The 24,754-nt window shown below is 38.9% G+C and overlaps 1 pseudogene across 1 annotated transcript; it reads left to right on the forward strand.

Moving 5' to 3' along the window:
- Positions 1-11,642: 11,642 nt before the first annotated feature.
- On the forward strand, positions 11,643-13,910 carry LOC116272745 (annotated as a pseudogene). Its single transcript, XR_004181330.1, has one exon. The product of XR_004181330.1 is annotated as a protein FAM133B pseudogene (transcript).
- Positions 13,911-24,754: the final 10,844 nt, after the last annotated feature.

Genomic DNA, 24,754 nt, shown 5'->3' on the forward strand with positions numbered 1-24,754 from the left:
CACATGCACAGGTATGTTTATTGCGGCACTATTCACAATAGCAAAGACTTGGAACCAACCCAAATGTCCATCAATGATAAACTGGATTAAGAAAATGTGGCACATGTGCACCATGGAATACTATGCAGCCATAAAAAAGGATGAGTTCGTGTCCTTTGTAGGGACATGGACGAAGCTGGAAACCATCATTCTCAGCAAACTATTGCAAGGACAAGAAAACCAAACACCGCATGTTCTCACTCAAAGGTGGGAATTGAACAATGAGAACACGTGGGCACAGGAAGGAGAACATCACACACCAGGGCCTGTCTTGGGGTCGGGAGTGGGGAGAGGGATAGCATTAGCAGATATAACTAATGTAAATGACGAGTTAATGGGTGCAGCACACTAATATGGCACATGTATACATATGTAACAAACGTGCACGTTGTGCACATGTACCCTAGAACTTAAAGTATAATAAAAAAAGAAAACTTCAGTAAAAAAAATAAAAATAAAAAATAAAGCCCATTACAAAATTAAGGTCCAATTAAAGGTAAATATATATAGAAAAAAAAAATCAAGTTCTGATAAGACTAATTATAACAGGTTGTGCCCAAATTTTCTGGGGACGGACAGAGCCCAAGAGTTTCCTTCTATGACATTTCCTGTGAAGTTTCTCACACTGTTACTCAATTTGAACGTGGATAAATATGTTTTCTCTGTTTTATTATTTAAGAAATTCATAATAAAGAAGGCCTATTTATGCATGATTCTTAAATAATTATTGAGTCCGTGATGTCTGCTGAGGAAGGGCACAGAATCTGACACCCACGGAAGCATGATGTTCTGTCAGATAAGAGACTTCTCCCAGAGCCAGAGCTTCATCTTTCAAATAGAATTAGAGGTTTTCACAGGCATGCAGTACTCTTAAGCCCTATCAGAGGCTAAGCACTGAGAATTTGACCAAACAAGGTGACTAATAAACATGTGACCTAGTACTCCGATCTGCAGAGATTCTATTCTCTTAAATAGCAATTTCCTGGTTCTGGAATCTTTTCCGAATTCATCTACCACAAACAGATACACTGGAAGATTGAGAAGAAGCTTTAATTCTCACTGTGAGTCCTGCTCTGTCTCACCAGTTTCTCTAGAAGTGTAATGTTCTAACTATTCCTGAGAGATTTCATCTCAGGTATTTCTCTCTGACAACATAATTGAGAAGAGAAATGGGCAAGAGCCACATTATCCTGGAGGCCGTGTCTAGGGTTCTTACGTGATTTATGTCTCTGATTTATGTAAATACTGACAAATACAGATTTATCTCTAAATGGTAGAAAAACAGGAGAAGCCACTGCCCATAGAGAAAATAAAAGATGAATTCAATGCTTTGTAGATCCAGCTTATACTAACATAGGGTATTGAATTTTTTAGAAAAAAAAAAAGCAATAGTTTTTTTTTGTTTGTTTTTGGTTTTTGTTTTTTGGTTTTTTTGTTTGTTTGTTTGTTTCCTGAAGCAACTCAACTGTCGCCTCGGACACCTGGGCACTGAGAATGCATGCTCCTTACTAGAATTTCATTACTACATTGTAGAGAAATGGGATAATTCCAAAGGATCCTTTTTTTTTTTTTTTTTTTTTTTTGAGATGAAGTCTTGCTCTGTCATCCCCGATGGAGTGCAGCAGCATGATCTCAGCTCACTGCAACCTTCGCCCCCCAGGTTCAAGCGATTCTCCTGCCTCAGCCTCCCAAGTAGCTGGGACTACAGGCACATGCCACCTCGCCTAGCTAATTTTTGTATTTTTAGTAGAGATGGGGTTTCTCCATGTTGGCCAGATGGTCTTGGTCTCCAGACCTCATGATCCACCAGCCTTGGCCTCCCAAAGTGCTGGGATTGCTGGTATGAGCCACTGTACCCAGCCCAAACTATTCTTAAGGGTGATAGGGGGACTGAATGAAAAAAATAAACCCAGTCTTTTCCCTTCCATGTGGTCTAACTAATTCTACCCTCATCCTGTCCCAAAATTATTGCCAGACCCTTTTCTGGAGTGTGCCAGGGGTAATTCAGAAAGAAAAGAGGTTATTCATGCCTATTCATTTCCCATAGCTCCTGAGGTCTAAGTCTTCTCTCCCCAGGTTTCAGGTTGTTGCTCCCCCTCTATATCCTCAGAATTAATGTGATCCATTCCAATACTTATAATTTTATTTTTATCTAATCCCCTCCTATTTTATTCTAGACATTTTATGTAGTAGAGCCAGTTGTAATAGAGACAAAAATGTTTATATACAACAAAATCAGAACTAAGTTGGAGCTCCATAGCCCCCTTTTTTGACTGGGCTGCTACTCAGAAAGCATACAAACCAGGCTGACTGGGGGTTGCAGTTAGGAGAAAACACATCTTGCCCAGGATGTCAGTGTGGAACCTCAAATTTGGAAAATAGATTCCTACAGCCCCAATCATTTTGCAACTGTTCTACAGAGTTAAAAGAAAGCCAGTATCTAACAGAAAGTCTTGAGTTTGCAGGACAACAGACAAGAAAAAAAAACAAAAAAACCTCAACTTGCCAAAACACTGAAACTCCTTCCACTCATGAGATGAATAAACTGGCTTAAATTGGTGGAATCAATATGGTCAAATGGTGTTTCTGCAGTAATGACCTTACTGAAGTCACATCCTAAATTTTCACTACATGTATTATTGCAACTCCACGTCAGTTTGCACATGAGATCCATGAGGAGGCAAGAAGAGATCAGTCCTGTTGCCTGAGAACTTTCCAGACTTTCCCTTTCCTTCCACCAATCACCTACTAACCTCAGAATTCACCCCATAAGTCTTTTCTAATCATATTATTACCATAAAGCCAACACAGAGAGACAAAATTGTTTTCTCTTAAAAACCTGGTGTCATAGTATTAATTTCTAGCACTTCAAGAAGTAAGCTCCTTTTACTCAATAACAATGTTATCTATACCTTAGAGGCAGTCAACAGGAGATAATCTGCTTTGGGACAAAAGAAGGTGACTAATAAACCATTTAATTAACGCATTACCTAACAAAAAGGTGTGGACCCAGATCAGGAAAATAAGTTAAAATCAGACTGCTGGCTCCTTTTAACAGATTTGGTGATAAAAACTCCCCCCCCCCAAAAAAAAGAATTTAAGTGATCTCAAGAACCTAAAAGATGACATGGATTAGCTTCAAGAAACACATAATGTGGCTGGAGGCAGCTGATCTTTATGCTGAAGGTGTCAACAGTAATGACCAATACTTCAAGTCATGGGTCAAAAGTCTAAGGAAGTCATTGTGCCAGAAATGGTCTAGGACTTCCCCAACCACGAGACACATAGATCACCTTTCACAAAGAACCACCAACTTGGCATGCAGTGATGAACCTCTGCAGTAGACATGGATTTAAGCTTGATTGTGGTTTATGTCTTCAGAGATGTAACCCTAATTGTGAACTTCTAACTGAATGACCTGACAATTAGATCAACAGCTAAGATAAATTTCAGTTTGCAGCCCCAAAGATGTTCTTAATGAGACAGCTTATTGTTTTCAACGTGGAAGCCTAAACACATAGAATGTGGCAACGACACAGAACTCTCAGTTCTGACAATTAAGTGAAGTAACCACCCCTGATTCAGGTTCTTCATTGACTGGCAATGAGATCAACCACCCACAGCAGCCCAGTGAACACTGTGAGGTGCTATCTTCCCTGGCTCATTAGTGAACCAGGAACAGATATTTAGGAAATATTCAGTGAATTGGGGAGTCCCATAGAGGCAGAAGGCTTGCTTGAGATAGTGGTGGGTGGCATAAAATTTCTACCAAATATGAATTTTAATTTTTACTTCAGTGCTGTTTCTATTTTAGTCTAATTTCCTTCTAGAATATGTTATTTCTATTTACCAAGTGACTTTCTGAGGTCTTTCACAGAGTTCAAATCAACCCATCTCAAAACAGAAAGATCAAGCTAAAGAGCTCCCATAGGGGTCAGAATTCAGTTTCACAGAAATTCTGTAACAAGCTCATCGTTGACTTACGAATTAGTGAAACCAATAGTGATATCATGGTGGCCATAACTCCAACATCCCAAAAAGTACCTCAAGGTAGAGGCTGCCTTCTTTTATCAGAGGATTCAAATGGCAAAATCAAACTTTACTAGATTACTTTAAGAAGTGAGCAATGCAAATCTGCAATATAGTTTCACTAAACCTTAATTGGACAGCAAGACTCTAGGTATTTTAGCCCTCTCAAAATATAAATCTTCTGATCCCTTCATCTGGAATCTGTATGTGTGTGTTGGGGTGTGCCTTTGCCAATCAGCCATAAATTTCTAACTCTGCTTTTTCCTATACTTTCTGCTTCTGCAGAGTTTAAAAGACAGAGGTGGGAACTTAGGGTTTTTAGAGTTTTTCCTGAGTATCTATCCAGCCCAGAACATCCCCATTTTTTTCTAGATTTCAAGGAGTACTATCACAATCCTAATTCTCAGTCTCTTGTCTCCAAGTATTTCCTCCTAGCAATTGTCAGCATGACTATCTTTTGACCCCACTGAAAGTCTTTGCCTCTTGTGAACTGGGTAGTTCATTTTCATTTAAATACTTCAATAACTATGAAGCTATTAATTTAAGATTTCTTTGCTTTTTATAAAGTAATTCTTCTGTTTCCCTCAGTTCTCAGCTTTTACTAAGTCTCATAAATTTTATGTTTTGTCTAAATTTCTATTTATCTCAAAATATTTTCTGACCCTATTTGTTAATTTTTTTATTCATTAATTATTTAGGAGTGTGTCATTTAATGTTCACATGTTCGCATTTCCAAATTTCTTGCTTTATTAGTCTCTAATTTTCTCTTTTTTGATTACAAAACATTCATTGTATTATTTCAATCTTTCAATTTTATTGATGTTTGCTTTATGATGCAGTATATTGTCTATTCTAGAGAATGTTCTATGTGCATTTGGGAAGAATATATATTCTGATTTGGGGTGAAGAGTTCTGCATATATCTAGTTTTATTTGGCTTATAAGGTTATTCATGTCTTCTATTTCCTTGTTTCTCTTCTGGCTAGTTCTTCTACTGAATAGTGTAGGTAGGGAGGTGAAGCCTGCAACTATTATTGTTGCAACTATTTCTACCTCTATTTCTGTCAGTTTTGCTTTATGTATTTCTGTGCCCTTTTGTTACATTCATATATGTTAATAATTTATTTTTCTCATGAATTTACCGTTGTAATTATAATCTGTCATTATCCCTAGTAATAGTATTTGTTGTCTTAAAATATATCCTAATTTTTAAATTTTAGTTTTGTGGGTGCATAATAGGTGCATACCTTTATGAAGTACGTGGAATATTTCCATACAGGCATACAATGTATAATAATTACGTCAGTGTTAATGGGGTATCCATCACCTCAAGCATTTACTTTTGGATTTCAAATAACCCAATTATACTATTTCTGTTTTTTTGCTTGTTTGTTTGTTGGTTGGCTGTTTGTTTGGGATGGAGTCTCACTCTGTCATCCATGCTGGAGTGCAGTGGCACGATCTTGGCTCACTGCAAGCTCTGCCTCCTGGGTTCACACCATTCTCCTGCCTCTACCTCCCTAGTAGCTGGCACTACAGGTGTCCACCACCACGGCCAGCTAATTTCTTTTTCTATTATTTTAGTAGAGATGGGGTTTCACTGCGTTAGCCAGGATGGTCTCGATCTCCTGACCTCGTGATCAGCCCGCCTCGGCCTTCTAAAGTGCTGGGATTAGAGGCGTGAGCCACAGCGCCCAGTGTATTTCTGTTATTTTAAAATGCACAGTTAAATTATTATTGACTAGAGTCACCTTGTTGTGCTATCAAATACTAGAACTGATTCATTCTTTCTAAATAGAACTGATTCATTCTTCGTAACTATACTTTTGTACCCATTAACCATTTCCACCTCCCCACCTCCAATCTTCTACTACTTTTCTCAGCCTCTGGTAATCATCATTCTACTCTCTATCTCCATTAATTTTATTTTTTTAATTTTTAGCTTTAACAAATAAGTGAGAACATGTGAAGTTTGTCTTTCTATGCCTGGCTTATTTCACTTAATACAATGACCTTCATTTTAATCCACTTTGTTGCAAATGACAGGATCTCATTCTTTTTTTATGTCTGAATAGTACCACATTGTGTATATGAACCACTTTTTTGTTTATTCTTCTAAGATAAACACTTATGTTACTTCCAAACCTTGGCTATTGTGAATAGTGCTGCAATAAACACAGGAGCACAGCTATCACTTTGATACACAGATTTTTCTCTCTTTTGGGTATATACCTATTTGTCATTAGTATTTTTTTGAGTAATGTCTATTTACATATTTTGCCTATTTTTAAAATAAGATTTTTAGATTTTCTTTTCTATAGAGTTATATGAGCTCTTTCTTTATGTTGGTTACAAATCCATTTTCAGATAGGTAGTTGGAAAATATTTTCTTTCATTCTGTGCGTTGTTTTTTCACTCTGTTGATTGTTTCCTGTGCTGTGCAAAAGTTTCTTTTAACTCAGTGTGATCCCAATTTTCCATTTTACTTTGGTTGCCTGTGCTTGTGAGGTATCAGTCAAGAAATATTTGTTAATCCAAGATTTTTTAGAGTTTCCCCAATGTTTTCTTTCATAAGTTTTATAGTTTGTGGTATTCCATTTAAACATTTCATCCATTTTGATTTGATTTTTGCATGTGGCAAAAGATAGGGGTCTAGTTTTATTCTTCTGCATATATGCAGATTTACCAGCACCGTTTATTGAAGAGATTTTATTTCTTAATGTATTGTCTTGGTGCCTATGTAAAAAATGAGTTCACTGTAGATGTATGGATTTGTTTCTGGGTTCTGTACTCTGTTCCATTTGTCTGTGTTTCTGTTTTTATGCCGGTACTATGCTGTTTTGGTTACTATAGATCTGTAGTATAATTTTATGTTAGGTAATGAGATTCCTCCAGTTTTATTCTTTTGCTCACGATAGCTTTGGCCATTCTAGGTCTTTTACGACTTTATATAAATTTAGGACTGTTTTTTAGACCTGCTCTTTCTATTTGTGTGAGGAATGTCAATACTATTTTCACAGAAATTGGATTGATTCCATAGCTTGCTTTGTGTAGCATGAACATTTTTATATTGATTCTTCCATTCCATAAACACAGAATACTGACTAAAACAATCTGCAAATGGGTGGTTTTATTTCCTCTCTTCTTATTTGGATGTGCCTTTTTTTTCCTCTTTTGTGATTGTTCTGGCCAGGACTTTCAATACTATGTTGAATAGGAGTGGTGAGAGAGGACATCTTTGTCTTGTGCCAGTTTCCAAGGGAAATGCTTCCAGTTTTGTCCATTCAGTATGATGTTGGCTGTGTGTTTGTCATAGACTACTTTTATTATTTCAAGGCATGTTTCCTCAATGCCTAGTATATGGAGAGTTTTAACATAAAGTAATTTTAAATTTTAAGAGAAGCCTTTTCTGCATCTATTGCGATAATCATGAGGTTTTTGTCTTTAGTTCTCTTTGTATTATGAATCACATTTATTGATTTGCATATGTTGAACCAACCTTGCACCCCAGGGAAAAACCCTACATGATAGGCTTTTTGATGTGCTGCTGTATTTGGTTTGCCAGTATTTTATTGAGAATTTCTGCATCGATGTTCATCAAAGATAAGACATTTTCCTTTTTGTTGTGTATCTTCCAGGTTTTGATATCAGAATGATGTTGGCCTCATAGGATGAGTAAGGAAGGAGACTTTCATTCTCAAATTTTGTGCAGTTTCAGTAGGAATGGTACCAAATTCTTCTTTGTATATCTGGTAGAGTTTGGCTGTGAATTCATCTGTTCCTGGGCTTTTTAAAATTGGTAGCCTATTTATTACTGATTCAATTTTGGAGCTTGTTATTGGTCTGTTCAGGGATTCAATTTCTTCCTGGTTCAGTCTTGGAAAGGTGTATATGTACAGGAATTTATTTATTTCCTCTAGGTGTTCAATTTTTTTTGCATAAAACTGTTCATAATATTCTCTGATGCTTATTTGAATTTCTGAGAAGTCAGTGGTAATATCCCTTTTGTTGTTTCTGATTGTTTTTATTTGAATCTTCTCTTTTTTCTTCTTTATTAGTCTAGCTAGTAGTCCAGCTTTTTAAAAAACCTACTCTTGGATTCATTAATCTTTTAGATTTTTTGTGTGTTCTAATCTCTTTCAGTTTAGTTCTGATTTTGCTTATTTCTTTCTTCTGCTAGATTTGGAGTTGGCTAGTTTTTCATTCTCTAGATCTTTCAGTTGTGATGTTGAGTGGCTAAATTGAGATATTTATAACTTTTTGTGGTGGTTGTTCAGCACCATCAATTTTTCTCTCAGCGCTGACTTAGTTGTGTCTCAGGGATCCTGGTATGTTTTGTGTTTGTTCTCAAAAGTTTCAAGTAACTTTTGGTTGATGCCGTAATTTCATTATTTACCCAAAAGTTATTCAGGAGTTAGTTATTTAATTTTTATGTAATCTTGTGGTATTGAGTCTTGGTTTTCTCAACCTTTACCTCCAATTTTATTGTACTGTGGTCTGGGAGAGTGGTTGTCATAATCTGAATTCTTTTATATTTACTGAGGATTGTTTTATGTCGGAATATGTGGTTGATTTTAGAGTATGTGCCCTGTGGCAATGAGAATGTATATATTGCTTTGGTGAAGAGTTCTGTAGGTGTCTATTACATCCATTTAATCCAGTGGTGCATTCAGATCCTGAATATCTTAATTAATTTTCTGCCTTAATAATCTAATATTGTAAATGGTTTGTTGAAGTCTGTCACTATTATTGTGTGGGACTCTAAGTCTTTTTGAAGACCTCTAAGAACTTGCTTTATGAATTTGGGTGCTCCTGTGTTGGGTGTGTATATATTTTAATATATATATGAATATATATATATTCTTGTTGAATTTAAACCTTAACCATTTTGTAATGCCTTTTTTGTCTTTTTAAATATTTGTTGGTTTAAAGTCTGTTTGTTCTAACATTAGGGTTGCAACCTGTTCTTTTTTTCTGTTTTCCATTTGGTTGGTAGATTTTTTTTATCCCTTAATTTTGAGCCTATGAAAGTTATTGCATGTGAAATGAGTCTTGATGACAGCATATCATTGGGTCTTTGTTCTTTATCCAGTTTACCACTCTGTGCCTTTTAATTGGAAATTTCAGCCCATTTACATTCATAATCAGTATGGATATGTGTGCATTTGATCCTGTCATTATAATGGTAGCTTGTTATTATGCAGACTTGCTTGTGTGTCACTGGTCTGTGTGCTTCAGTGCGCTTTTTGGTGGTTAATAATGGTTTTTTATTTCTATATTTAGTGCTTTCTTTGGAAGCTTTTGTAAGGCATGTCTTATAGTAATGAATTTCCTCAGAATTTGCCTGTTTAAAAAGGATTTTATTTCTCCTTTACTTATGAAGCTTAGCTTGGGCAACTGTGAAATTCTTGATTGGAATTTATTTTCTTCAAGGATGTTAAATATTGGTATTGGTCTCTTCTGGCTTGTAGGATTTCTGCTAAGTGGTCTACTTTTACATTGGTGATCTTTCCTTTGTGGTTGACCTGACCTTCCTCTCTAGCTGCCTTTAACATTTTTTCTTTTATTTCAGGCTTGAAGAATCTGATAATTATGTGTCTTGGTGATTATTTTCTTGTGGAATATCTTACTAGAATTCTCTGCATGTCCTGAATTTGAATGCTGGCCTCTCTTGGGGAAGTTCTCATGAATGATATCCTAAAACATGTTTTTCAAATTGCTTCCCTTCTCCGCTTCTCTTTCATGGACACCAGTGGGTCATTCATTTGGTCTCTTTACATAATCTTATATTTCTCAGAGGTTTGAGGGTTTTCATTTTTCTTTTTTCTTTATTTTTGTCTGAATGTCTTATTTCAAATAGCCACTCTTCAAACTCTGAGATTATTTCTTAGCTTTGTCTATTCTGCTATTAATACTTGTGAATTTATTATTAAAAAATTTACTGTGTTTTATCAGTTTTCAGGTTAGTTATGCTCTTAATACTGGCTATTTTTTCTGCCCGGTCCTGTATTATTATTTATTTAAAAGTTAAGAAAAGATTCTTAACTTTTTTGAATTGAGTCTCAAGGTACTTCTGCATTTTAATTATCTTTATTTCTACCCATATTCTGAATTCTACTTCTGTCATTTTAGCCATCTTGGACTGGTTTAGAACCTTGCTGGAGATGTAGTGTGGCCATTTGGAGGAAGAAAGGAACTCTGGCTTTTGAGTTGTCAGAATTTTTGTGTTTGTTCTTTTTTACCTTTATGGGGTGATATTTCTTTAATCTTTGAAGTTGTTGACTTTTGGATTTCTTCTTTTATTCTATTTGCTGACCTTAATTGTTGAATTGTGGTATAAAGTTTACTCAGTCAAGTGGCTTTATGTGTATTCATGCAGGTGAACGTGGCTGCTCAGGGCTGAAGAGAATCTGCTGCTTAGAGCTGAGGAGAGTATGCTGCTCAGGGCTGAGGAGGGTCTGCTGTTCTTTGTGCTTAGTTGTACTCAAATGGCAGTGTTGGCAAAAGGGCAGGGTGCTGGTTGTCGTGGGGCTAGTGGGCTCTGTGTACACCAAGGCTCTGACTGCAAAGGTGGTATAGCAGGGATGGGGGCCTGGAGTACACTCCTACCAACAGCAGTGCCAAGGCAGAATGCATGTGCACATGTGCACTGACAGGCAAGGAAGACAAGATCCTTCCATGCGTGCGCGCGCGCACACACACACACACACCAGCACAGTGATGTGTGGGGTGGCCATGGTCCTTGGGGGGAAACTACAGTGAGGAGAGGCAGCAGGCAGGCTGATGCCTGGATGGGGCCACCCCACTGGACTTGTCTACTGGTGAGGCAGGATCTGCCAGGTCAGGAGCTATGACATAGGCCACTAGGGCACCCAAGGCTGCACTGCAAGCAGGCATGACCAAATTGGAGCCACAGGAAAGGCCAGCAGACCAAGGGGTGCTCAGGTCAAAACAGCCCCATCTGATGGGCCAGACCACCCTGCAGAATTTATGTCCAAAATTTCCCCTAGGGCTAACGTCTCTTATGGGAGCAAGTTAAGCATATGGGTATGGACATCCCTGGACATGCTTCACTACAGATGCTCCCACACCAAACCCTCTGGGCTCTGCACTGGCTGGTGTGCTGCCCCTATCACTTCTCTAAGCAGCTCTTCCTTTCAACTCATTTTTCATGGTGGTCAGGGGTCTCTGCCACTGGGATTCCAGAGGCCAGTGGGGAAAGCAGGTAGCTTCTTGCCAGTTAAACTCACCTGTTTTCTCACAGTCACTGGGGGCCAGAAATGAGTTCCACTGTGCTTTAGCCCTGTGCAGGGTTCCCAGATTCCGAACCTTCAGTTCAGCTTTTGTGCCTTTCCTCCATCCCCTCTCAGTACCTGCCCTCTGTTAAGCATGTGCCAATCATCCTGTTCCCTTGGTGGTAGCTGTTCCACCTTGGTGTGTCTATTCAGCCATGTTGCTCAAATCTATAAAGTCTTATAGGTCAATAATAAATAGAAAATTGACACTTTAAAAATATGCAAAGAACTTGAATTTAAAATTTCTACAAATAAAAAGCAAAAATTGTCAATAAATTTTAAATATGCAACATATTAATGTAGAGAAATGCAAATCAAATGCTCAATGAGATACTTACTAAAATAGCTGTAACAAAGAGACAATAAAAAAGATTGCCAGGCTTGCGACTGTGCACTCAATACAGCACCATGGGGAAGCAGGACAATCGGGTGGCCTATATGAACCCAATAGCAATGGCAAGATCAAAGGGTCCAGTCCAGTCTTCAGGGCCAACAATACAGTGTTATCTGAATTGACCAAGGCCTACCTGGGAAGAAGTAAAAGAGCGACTAGAAAAGAAAAAGAAAGGCTCCAAGGCTTTGGCTGAATTTGAAGAAAAAAATGAATGAGAACTGGAAGGAAGAACTGGAAAAACACAGGGAGAAATTATTAAGTGGAAGTAAGAGCTCATTCAAAACAAGACAGAGAAAGAAAAATGAAAAGAAGAAGTCTGGTAGGTATTCATCTTCTTCTTCATCAAGCTCTGATTCTTCCAGCAGTTCTGATTCTGAAGATGAGGATAAGAAACAAGGAAAATGGAGAAAGAAAAAGAAGAACCGTTCACGTAAATATTCTGAAAGCTCCATGTCAGAAACCGAACCAGACAGTAAGGATAGTTTTAAAAAGAAAAAGAAGTCAAAAGATGGAACTGAGAAAGAAAAGGATATTAAAGGACTCAACAAAAAGAGAAAGATGTATTCTGAAGATAAACCTTTATCATCTGAGTTCTTGTCAGAATCAGAGTATATTGAGGAGGTGTGAGCAAAAAAGAAGAAAAACAGTGAAGAACGAGAAAAAGCAACAGAAAACATGAAAAAGAAAAAGAAGCATAAGAAACACAGTAAGAAGAAGAAAAAGAAGTGTGCTAGTTCAAGTCTTGACTCACCATAACGTTAAGAAAAATCAGGATTCCCTTATAAAGAAAGTGCAATGCCTGAGGAAATTTCAATTGTGAAAACTACAACATACTTACTAAAATGTATGAATTTTCTTGTCTTTAGAATTATTCCTGGACTATTCAGTAGCCACTCAGATGTCACTGTGTGAAAGGGCCATAAATGTTGGCTGCTGCTTGAACATCTATTTTTTTTTCTTCCAGTGCTTGATAACTCTGTGAGATAATACACTGTGGTTATACTAGTGGTTAAGATATTTGGGAATAAAATCAATACTTTTGACTAGAAGTGTCTAAGGATAAACCAACAGAAATTGAATCTAGATGTATCTTTAAGATGTAATCAGAAATGACCAGATGACTCTAGTTAAAATTTTTGAAGGAGGGATTACATTAATATTTAAAAACCCTTACTCTGTAAATAAGTGTATTTTAATTTTTTCCCCTCATATACTTTTATTTACCAGGGGAAGGAACTTTTAGGGTTGGGGGGTGGCTTGCTATCTCTTTAGCTAGCAGAATAGTGTGCCTTTGATCCTCACACATCCTATATTATGGACACAGTAGCAATGCTTCACGGGGAGGTCAGAGCTGGCTACCAGCAGTCTTGCCCTTTACTGAGCTTAGTGTTATCCTTGGATGCTGTCATATGCTGCTTTGAATGAACCAGAGAAACAGCCATTTGCAGCATGAGAAAGCCCCAAAAGCTCTGAGATTTACCTACACTTCAGTAATAATGAATATTTTTTAGCATTAGAAGGTGTTATGTCATTTGAATTAATTTTGATTACACTTTGGCTTGGGAGAGGAATTATTTTAAATAGACGCTGGTTCTTTTTGAACTTGAGAGCTAAATATTCTAAAATGCATGTTTAACACTAAGTTTTAACCAGTCAGGAAAATTTTATGTAACCAGTGATAGTTTATTTTTTGTATGAATTTTGTTTAGCCTGCAATGTTTAGCTTTTGTTAACTCCTCACTCTTGCTGTCTTAAGTTCATTACTGTGTTTAATGGCCTACTTGCCAAGATATTTAGCATGTAAAAAGCAGGGTTTTGATTTAAGAAAAAAAAAAGGCTTCATATTGAAGCTGAGATTTGCAATAACAAGTTGAGTGGCCAGCCTGGTATGCTGTGTCTTATTGCCTGAATCTTAGTAAATGTAATGTTTAAAAAAAAATTGCCAAAGGTATCAAAAATATGAAAGCTTCAAAGACTGTATGTAGCAATGTAAAAAACAACCACTTTAAAAAAAAATTGGCAATTATTCAAAATGTTATAAAGAGTATCACCATATGACTCAGAAATTTTACTCTCTGTCCAGGAGCGGTGGCTCAAGCCTGTAATCCCAGCACTTTGGGAGGCCGAGACGGGCGGATCACGAGGTCAGGAAGTCGAGACCATCCTGGCTAACACGGTGAAACCCCGTCTCTACTAAAAAACACAAAAAACTAGCCAGGCGAGGTGGCAGGCACCTGTAGTCCCAGCTACTTGAGAGGCTGAGGCAGGAGAATGGCGTGAACCGGGGAGGCGGAGCTTGCAGTGAACTGAGATCCGGCCACTGCACTCCAGCCTGGGCGACACAGCGAGACTCCATCTCACAAAAAAAAAAAAAAAAGAAAAGAAATTTTACTCTCTGTTATGTACTCAAAAGAAATGAAAGCCTATGACTACACAAAGAATCAAATGTAAATGATCAAAGCAGTAGTATTTATAATAGCCCCAAAGGAATAAAACCAAAATATTCATTAAATAGTAAAAGAAAAAAATAATATGTGCTTCTGTCCATGCAATAAAATACTATTTGCCAAATTTAAAAAAATGAAGTAATGATACCTGCTATGTCAGGAACAAACCTCAAAATTATCAAAGTAAGTTAAAAGAAACCAAACCAAATGAGCAGATAATTTATGATTTCACTTAAAATAACTTTTAATACAAGGATTATATGTGAAAACAGATTAATGATTGCCTGTGACCAGGATAATAAAATCAGTAAGTACTAAAGGGCTGAATTTCTTTTTCCATAGTAATAAAATTATTTCAAAATTAGATTGTGATTATCGTTGTCTGTAAGTATATTTTAAAAAATTGGAATTGTACACTTAAAATATGTGATGGTTTTGTTATAAAATCATATCCCAGTAAAATGTTTCCAAAGGAAACATGCCAAAAATAAAATGTACTACTGTTGATTTTTGGAGAACTAAGTCACAGACTCTAAAAACCAAACCCCTTTATTGTTCATCTCAAGGCATGTTAAGAGGAAAAGACAAAGATATAGTTATAACATTAAAATGTTCATAGCAAATAGTTATAAGAAAAAATTTAAGTTTGTAAAAGGTATTAATAGATAGAAATTATCTGGTTAGATTTACCAGGCCAGAAATGTGAATTAAATAATGGTACTTTATTGAAGACCACTCTGAGTCACAGATTATTAGAAATTTGTAATGATGTCATCATAAGGTTAAAATATCCCTTACCAAAATTGACTCAGAGAAAAAATGTTAAATAAAGTGTGTTGGTGGCACCCATATCCATAGTTGCAGGTACTTTTAGTGTAAGACCAATTAGAAAGCTGTGCATTTTTCCCTCATTTGTAACCAATTTCAGCACTTGAATCCATTATTGAACTCCTAAATTTATTGATAAAACATGTGAGCAGATGTTTGACTTGTTTTTATTACAAAACATGGCTAATATACAGTATGTGAAAGTTTCCATAAAATTATTAAATTATTTATTTCAAAGTTATAAAAATAAAAAGTTTTAGCAAACATAGCAAGAATTATACACTAATATTTACCATACATACCCATCACAAGGCTTCAGCAATTATCATACTTTTATTTTTCATTTTTTACTATCAACTTCAATTATTCTGGTAGTATTTTAAAGTAAGTACATTACATTTTTCAGTTTGTAGAAATTTGAGTATCTATATCTAAGAAATAAAAAGAAAAATAATAAAAACATTATTATAAAATCTAATTAAATACAAATATTTCCTAATATTATTTTAAACAGTTTATTGATTTTTTTATGTGCAAAACACTAGATTTAGCAAACACTGGGACTTTATGAGAAGTAACAATTTAAGACTAATATTTATCCTAGAGACTCAAAGTGAATATAAATGAATATATCTTTAGTTAATACAGCTTAAAACACTGTATTTGTGAAAACACATTTTGAAGATGGCTGACACCTTTATTACAAGACATGGGTTATGTATTGTAAATAATTAGTTTAAAAGTCCATGGAAAAGAGATTTTCCACCAAAAAGTCTATAGGAAATAAACAAGTTTGGTTTTTCTGAACTCAGGACATGAGGCCAGCTTTTAAAACTCTGATTAAAAAGAGCCATCAAGACCCTAAGCCGGATGAGAATGTAATCAGCAGATCTCATTTTTCAACTCTGTTCACCAGGTCGCATATCTAGCAAAACGTCCCCTTTCATGTCAGGTTTTTTCTGTGAACTCAGAATGACCACTGTCCCTTAGTATACAGCCCTGCAGTGGACCCCAAAATAACAATCAATCAGGTCCAGAGGTGCTCATTGTGGTCTTTCCAGAATATAATGATATGAGGACAATAATTCTCCCCTTGTAAAATTAAGAAAATATGAGAATATTTGCCTAATTTTTGATAACATCATACTGTGAGCCATTAAAAAAAGCAAGAATTTAAAAAGTAAGGGATTATCTGGATCCTAGGGCACAGCGACACCCTTCAAATAGAATAGTTTCAAGCACAGTTTTACATGTGAACTTCTTGTGCGCAAGAAAAGAATGTGTGAGTCAATAGTTGAGAAGTCTGTAGGTTGCAGGATTTTAAGGAATCAGAGAGACCGATGGGATTCAGGAGGATATTTATTAATTATTTAGGTGCGCCAACCCAGTTGGATTAACATCCAAAGGACTGAGACCTGAACAAAGGGTTAAGTTACCTTTTAAGCATTTTGTGGGTCGGGGGAGATTTGTGCAGGGGGAATCATACTACAGAAGCAAGAAACAAAGACAGCTATTCAATTGAGACATGCATTATATCATTTCTTACTTTTCAAGGAAAAACCTGTTCTGTGACTTGAGTTTATCTGTCTAGTGACCTTGCAACTGCACAGCCAGGGAAACAGGGTCTTCAAAATGCATGGGAAGGGAGGAGAGAAGATTCACTGGCCTCAGAAAAACAAGCAGTTCGTTTTTAAAGGTGAGTTGGGTTTTCTTACATACAACTGAGTTTCTGCTTACACACTCTTTAATTTCTTTTGATTCCTATTTCATTCTCCACTTCAGTGGTTCTTATACCAGAGATGTTAATAGAAAGCACCACTATTTGCCACCTCTTTGTGGAGCTGAGCTTCTTCTTCTACTGGCAACGGTTGATAGCTGGTTAATACCATCAACTTCGTGGCAGTGTATTGGGCTACTATTGCCTCCATTGTTTACTGAATACTCCTAATAAACCCGGACAAAAGGCAAGGGAGGAAGAGGCAAGTGCCAAGAATAAGCAATAACCTACTAATATGGGTTTTGAAGTTTTCAAAGGCTGAGAACCATCCTCCAAACAAGGAATCCGGGGACTACCTAGGCCAAGTCTGAACTGGAACATGGGCCAGCTTACACATTGTAGCTGTGATTTCTATGACAATTATTGTGAATTTCTTGGCCATTACTATGGATTTCTAGGCAAGAATTGGTTAAATTTTCCACATACTCCTTCTTCTAAGGCAAAGAGGTCATTTAAAGCTAGCCTATTTTGATATATAGCATTTCTCATTTGTGTTGCTTGTATTGTCAATAAATCTAATGCCCTTGATGATTCATTGGTTATGATATCAAGGACTGCCTGCAACTTTATGATGTGGTTGAGGATATAGACTGTGGTGTGGTACCCTCATGACCTTTCTTGCCCCCAGATAGCTGGCCCATAGCATTTAATGATTCTTTCAGGAGGCCATATATTATCCTTTTAGTCTCCTACGTCCACATCCTTTTTTGATATTTGGGTTTATTTTTGTGATTATACTTTTTAAAGTTCTTCTTTTATTTTTATTATAAAATGGATATTCTAAGAGTTCCCCTTGCTTCAGAGGAATTATAAAGAAGGTTGATTTGTTTGTTTTCAATACACATGCCCCTGTCCATTTAGCCAGCCAGCAGTTGACAGTACGCCCATGATCCATAAATCCAATATAGGCCAGGGGGTGCCTTTCAAGCATTTGGAGCTTCTAGCTGATGCCAAGTGTAGCTTAGAGTAGAGAATGGGGAGAAAGTGTTTGGATCTGATAAGTAGGAGTCATTCAGGCATTTCTCCATAGAGTTTTGTTTTTAGTCTCATCATAATACTGTTGCCCTAAGCAGGTTGTTTCTCCTACTGTCTCTGCAAAAGCCTTTTCCCATCAGGCGATACAGTACTATCCAATTATGAAGGTTTTTAACAACTAACACTGGCTGAGGCTGTTGGTTCACTGTCAGGGTTAAGCGAACTGAAGTTATCTTGTGGCATTAATTTCTTTGACTCCCATGGCCACTTGTTCTCCATATTAGTTTCTGTACATACATAACATGAGGAAATTTTAAAGCTGCCAGCTGTGTTTTTAGCTAGTTGAGCAAATAAGTTTTTAGTTGAGGGTGGAAACTCAGGCACTGGCTGATCAAAATGCTTATAGAATGACTTATGAACCTGAAATTGAGGGGTTGGATGCATTTGAGTCCTTCTAGTCTTTTTGACAATTTCCTAACAGGGGATCTAAATCTTACTTACCATACAAAGGTCCAACCAGACCTAGGAGGAACTCCCTTCAGGACAGGACAATAGATAGTTCTTCCCAGGTGGCTGGGGAAAAAACGACAAAGGGGATTCGGTCATTGATACGGAGACTCTTGTGGAAGCAGAGTTAGAAAAATTGCCTAATAATTCCTCTCCTCAAAAGTGTGAGCTGTTTGCACTCAGCCAAACCTTAAAGTACTTACAGAATCAAAAAAGACTATCTCAATCCAGACTCAAAAGGTTACATACGCCCTCTCTGAAATGAATTTGCTTAAGAACTGTTTTATGGGAATGCATCTTGATTGGGCAGCTTGGTTGTTTTGAAATACTCAGGAACCCAATCCAGCTCTAGGACTCACCTCTGAGTGCAAAGGCAATGTTGGGCACGCTGGTTAAGGACTACTAGAATCCAGCAGCCTGGACCCCTTTCTTTGTGGTCAAGAAAGGTGGGAAAACAGATGCAGGACTGCTAAATCGGTGAGCATAACTAGTGCGATAAGCCGAGGTCCATGGGTGGTTATGCACCCTGGAAAGGAACTCACTTCTGAAGGCAAAGGCAATGTTGGGCATGCTGGTAAAGGACCACTAGAATCCAGCAGTCCAGTCCCCTTTCTTTGTGGTCAAGAAAGATGGGAAAATGGGTGCAGGACTGCTACATTGGTGAGCATAACTAATCTGATAAGGAGAGGTCCATGGGTGGTTACGCACCCTGGAAAGGAATAAGCATTAGGACCATAGAGGACGCTTTAAGACTAATGCTCATCGGAAAATAACTGGAGTACTGTCATCCCTATGTTCTTTTTTCAGATCGGAAACGTTCCCCCCAAGGCAAAAACACCCCTAAGATGTATTCTGGAGAATTGGAACCAATTTGACCCTCAGACGCTATGAAAGAAATGACTTATATTTTTCTGCAGTACTGCTTGGCCACGATATCTTTTTCAAGGGAGAGAAACCTGGCCTTCTGAGGGAAGTATAAGTTATAACACCATCTTACACCTAGACATCTTTTGTAGGAATAAAAGGCAAATGGAGTGAAGTGCCATATGCACAAATTTCCTTTTCATTAAGAGACAACTCGCAATTACGTAAAAAGTACGATTTATGCCCTACAGGTAGCCCTCAGAGTCTACCTCCCTACACCAGCGTCCCCCCAACTCCTTCTCCAACTAATAAGGATCCCCCTTCAACCCAAACAGTCCAAAAGGAGATAGACAAAGCGTTACACAATGAACCAAAGAGTGCCAATATTCCCAGATTATGCCCCTTGCAAGCAATGGAAGGAGGAGAATTCTGTCCGGCCAGAGTGCATATACCTTTTTCTCTCTCAGACTTAAAGCAAATTAAAATAGACCTAGGTAAATTCTCAGATAACCCTGATGACTATATTGATGTTTTACAAGGGTTAGGACAATCCTTTGATCTGACATGGAGAGATATAATGTTACTGCTAAATTAGACACTAACTCCAAATGAGAGAAGTGCCACCATAACTGCAGCCCGAGAGTTTGGTGATCTCTGGTATCTCAGTCAGGTCAATGATAGGATGGCAACAGAGGAAAGAGAACCATTCCCCACAGGCCATCAGGAAGTTCCAAGTGTAGACCCTCACTGGGACACAGAATCATAACATGGAGATTGGTGCCGCAGACATTTGCTAACTTGCGTGCTAGAAGGACTAAGGAAAACTAGGAAGAAGCCTATGACTTATTCAATGAAGTCCACTATAACTCAGGGAAAGGAAGAAAATCCTACTGCCTTTCTGGAGAGACTAAGGGAGGTATTGAGGAAGAATACCTCCCTGTCACCTGACTCTATTGAAGACCAACTAATATTAAAGGATAAGTTTATCACTCAGTCAGCTGCAGACATTAGGAAAAAACTACAAAAGTCTGTCTTAGGCCTGGAGCAAAACTTAGAAACCCTATTGAACTTGGCAACCTCGGTTTTTTATAATAGATATCAGAAGGAGCAGGCAGAAAGGGACAAACAGAATTTTTAAAAAGGCCACTGCTTTAGTCATGGCCCTCAGGCAAGCGGACTTTGGAGCCTCTGGAAAAGGGAAAAGCTGGGCAAATCGAATGCCTAATAGGGCTTGTTTCCAGTGCGGTCTACAAGAACACTTTAGAAAGATTGCCCAAGTGGAAGTAAGCTGGCCCCTCGTCCATGCTTCTTATGTCAAGGGAATCACTGAAGGCCCACTGTCCCAGGGGACAAAGGTCCTCTGAGTCAGAAGCCACTAATCAGATGATCCAGCAGCAGGACTGAGGGTGTCGGGGGCAAGCACCGGCCCATGCCATCACCCTCCCAGAGCCCCGGATATGCTTGATCATTGAGGGCCAGGATGTTAACTGTCTCCTGGACACTGATGTGGCCTTCTCGGTCTTACTCTCCTGTACCGGAAACTGTTCTCCAGATCTGTCACTATCCGAAGAATTCTAGGACAGCTGACAGCCAGTCACTAGATACTTCTCCCAGCCACTAAGTTGTGACTGGGAAACTTTACTCGTTTCACATGCTTTTCTAATTATGCCTGAAAGCCCCACTCCCTTGTTAGGGAAAGACATTCTAGCAAAAGCAGGGGCCATTATACACCTGAAGATAAGAGAAGGAACATCCGTTTGTTGTCCCCTGCTTGAGGAAGGAATTAATCCTGAAGTCTGGGCAACAGAAGGACAATATGGATGAGCAAAAAATGCCCATCCTGTTCAAATTAAGCTAAAGAATTCTGCCTCCTTTCCCTACCAAAGTCAGTACCCTCTTAGACCCAAGGCCCAACAAGGTCTCCAAAAATTGTTAAGGACCTAAAAGCCCAATTCCTGGTAAAATCATACAATAGCCCCTGCGATACTCCAATTTTAGGAGTACAAAAACCCAATGGTCAGTGGAGGTTAGTGCAAGATCTCAGGATTATCAATGAGGCTGTTGTCTCTCTATACCCAGCTGTACCTAACCCCTGTACTCTGCTTTCCCAAATACCAGAGGAAGCAGAGTGGTTTACAGTCCTGTACCTTAAGAATGCCTTTTTCTGCAGCCCTGTACATCCTGGCTCTCAATTCTTGTTTGCCTTCGAAGATCCTTTGAACCCGACATCTCAACTCAACTGGACTGTTTTACCCCAAGGGTTCAGGGATAGCCCCCAACAATTTGGCCAAGAATTAGCCCAAGACTTGAGCTAGTTCTCATACCTGGACACTCTTGTCCTTTGGTAATGGATGATTTGCTTTTAGCCACCCGTTCAGAAACCTTGTGCCATCAAGTCACCCAAGTGCTCTTAATTTCCTCACCACCTGTGGCTACAGGTTTCCAAACCAAAGGCTCAGCTCTGCTCACAGCAGGTTAAATACTTAGGGTTAAATTATCCAAAAGCACCAGGGCCCTCAGTAAGGAATGTATCCAGCCTATACTGGCTTATCCTCATCCCAAAACCCTAAAGCAACTAAGAGGGTTCCTTGGCATAACAGGTTTCTGTGGAATATGGATTCCCAGGTACAGCAAAATAGCCAGACCATTATATACACTAATTAAGGAAACTCAGAAAGCCAATACCCATTTAGTAAGGTGGACACCTAAAGCAGAAGCACCTTTCCAGCCCCTAAAGAAGACCCTAACCCAAGCCCCAGTGTTAAGTTTGCCAACGGGGCAAGACTTTTCTTTATATGTGAAAGAAAAAAACAGGAATAGCTCTAGGAGTCCTTACACAGGTCTGAGGGATGAGCTTGCAACCCATGGCATACCTGAGTAAAGAAATTGATGTAGTGGCAAAGGGTTGGCCTCACTGTTTACAGGGAGTTGCAGCAGTAGCAGTGTTAGTGTCTGAAGCAGTTAAAACGATACAGGGAAGAGATCTTACTGTGTGGACATCTCGTCATGTGAACAGCATACTCACTGCTAAAGGAGACTTGTGGTTGTCAGACAACGGTTTACTTAAATATCAGGCTCTATTACTTGAAGGGCCAGTGCTGCGACTGCACACTTGTGCAACTCTTAACCCAGCCACAATTATTCCAGACAATGAAGAAAAGATAGAACATAACTGTCAACAAGTAATTGCTCAAACCTACGTCATTTGAGGAGACCTTCTAGAGGTTCCCTTGACTGATCCCTACCTCAATCTGTATACTGATGGAAGTTCCTTTGTAGAAAAAGAACTTCGGGCCGGGCGCGGTGGCTCAAGCCTGTAATCCCAGCACTTTGGGAGGCCGAGACGGGCGGATCACAAGGTCAGGAGATCGAGACCAGCCTGGCTAATACGGTGAAACCCCGTCTCTACTAAAAAATACAAAAAAAACTAGCCGGGTGAGGTGGCGGGCGCCTGTAGTCCCAGCTACTCGGGAGACTGAGGCAGGAGAATGGCGTAGACCCGGGAGGCGGAGCTTGCAGTGAGCTGAGATGCAGCCACTGCACTCCAGCCTGGGCGACAGAGTGAGACTCCGTCTCAAAAAAAAAAAAAAAAGAAAAAGAAAAAGAACTTCAAAAAGTGAGGTATGCAGTGGTCAGTGATAATGGAACACTTGAAAGTAATCCCCTGACTCCAGGAACTAGTGCTCAGCTGACAGAACTAATAGCCCTCACTCGGGCACTAGAATTAGAAGAAAAAAGGGTAAATATATATACAGACTCTAAGTATGCTTACCTAGTCCTCCATGCCCAGGCAGCAATATAGAGAGAAAGGGAATTCCTAACTTCCGAGGGAACATCTATCAAACATCAGGAAGCCATTAGGAGATTATTATTAGCTGTACAGAAACCTAAAGAGGTGGCAGTCTTACAGTGCCGGGTCATCAGAAAGGAAAGGAAAGGGAAATAGAAGGGAATCGCCAAGCGGATATTGAAGCTGAAAGAGCCCCAAGGCAGGACCCTCCATTAAAAATGCTTACACAAGGACCGCTAGTATGGGGTAATCCCCTCCGGGAAACCAAACCCCAGTATTCAGCAGAAGAAATAGAATGGGGAACGTCATGAGGACACAGATTCCTCCCCTCTGGATGGCTAGCCACCAAAGAAGGAAAAATACCTTTGCCTGCAGTTAACCAATAGAAATTACTTAAAAACCTTCGCCAAACCTTCCACAGAGGCATTGATAGCACCTATCAGATGGCCAAATTATTATTTACTGGACCAGGCCTTTTCAAAACTATCAAGCAAATAGTCAGGGCCTGTGAAGTGTGCCAAAGAAATAATCCCCTGCACTGCAGGCTGTATATTTCAATCCCTGTATCTTTAACCTCCTTGTTAAGTTTGTCTCTTCCAGAAGCTGTAAAACTACAAATGTTCTTCAAATGGAGCCCCAGATGCAGTCCATGACTAAGATCTACCATGGACCCCTGGACCGGCCTGCTAGTCCATGCTCCGATGTTAATGACATCAAAGGCACCCCTCCTGAGGAAATCTCAACTGCACAACCCCTACTGTGCCCCAATTCAGCAGGAAGCAGTTAAAGCAGTCGTTGACCAACCTCCCCAACAGCACTTGGGATTTCCTGTTGAGAGGAGGGAGTGAGAGACAGGACTAGCTGAATTTCCTAGGTCAACTAAGAATCCCTAAGCCTAGCTGGGAAGGTGACTGCTTCCAACTTTCAACACGGGGCTTGCAACTTAGCTCACACCTAACCAATCAGATAGTAAAGAGAGCTCACTAAAATGCTAATTAGGCAAAAACAGGAGGTAAAGAAATAGCCGATCATCTGTTGCCTGAGAGCACAGTGGGAGGGACAATGATCTGGTCATAAACCTGGGCATTCCAGTGGGCAATGGCTACCCTCTTTGGGTCCCGTGCCTTTGTATGGGAACTCTGTTTTCACTCTATTTCACTCTATTAAATCTTGAAACTGAAAAAAAAAAAAAAAATACCTCACAAATTCTTTCATAGAACTTGCTGGTGCTTTTGTCTGCACCCTGAAGAAGTTCCTGAGATTTTTTAAATATTGATTGCCCCTTTCTTTTACCATCCTTTAACCTTTGCAGAAGTGCTTCTCGGCTCCTTTGCAGGTGCTCAAGCTGAACTGCATCATCTGGGTCCTAGTGGGAGTCCTCCTGTCCTCTTAAGAGGCATGAGCACAATTTGGATATGACCAGACCTAAGACAGCCTGCCTGATTTTTCATTTTGATTTCACCTTCTTGGATGAGACTGGAAGCATGTATCCATTTGAACTTAACTCCTTAGGGGCAGTTAGCCTTGGTAAAGCGGGTAGATTGAAATGTAAGGAGGAGGGGTCTCTATTCCCTTCTGTGGTTCTTGCAAAGCCAGTTTTTCTGCCTTTTCTGAGACTCTTTATTTGTCTCCATAGCTTCTGGTGCAGCTGATTTTTACTTTCAGTTTTGCCTGGGAGGTGCTACAAGCCTCTGTGATTCCTTTAACTCTGTAGCTGCCAGCGCAGCTGATTTCTCTTGGCATGAACTGTGAGCATTCCACAATAAACTGCTAGGCAGGGCTGCATTCATTTAGCCATGAGTCAATATAA

Source organism: Papio anubis, unplaced genomic scaffold (assembly GCF_008728515.1).
Source record: "Papio anubis isolate 15944 unplaced genomic scaffold, Panubis1.0 scaffold181, whole genome shotgun sequence".
Classification (NCBI taxonomy): Eukaryota; Metazoa; Chordata; class Mammalia; order Primates; family Cercopithecidae; genus Papio; species Papio anubis.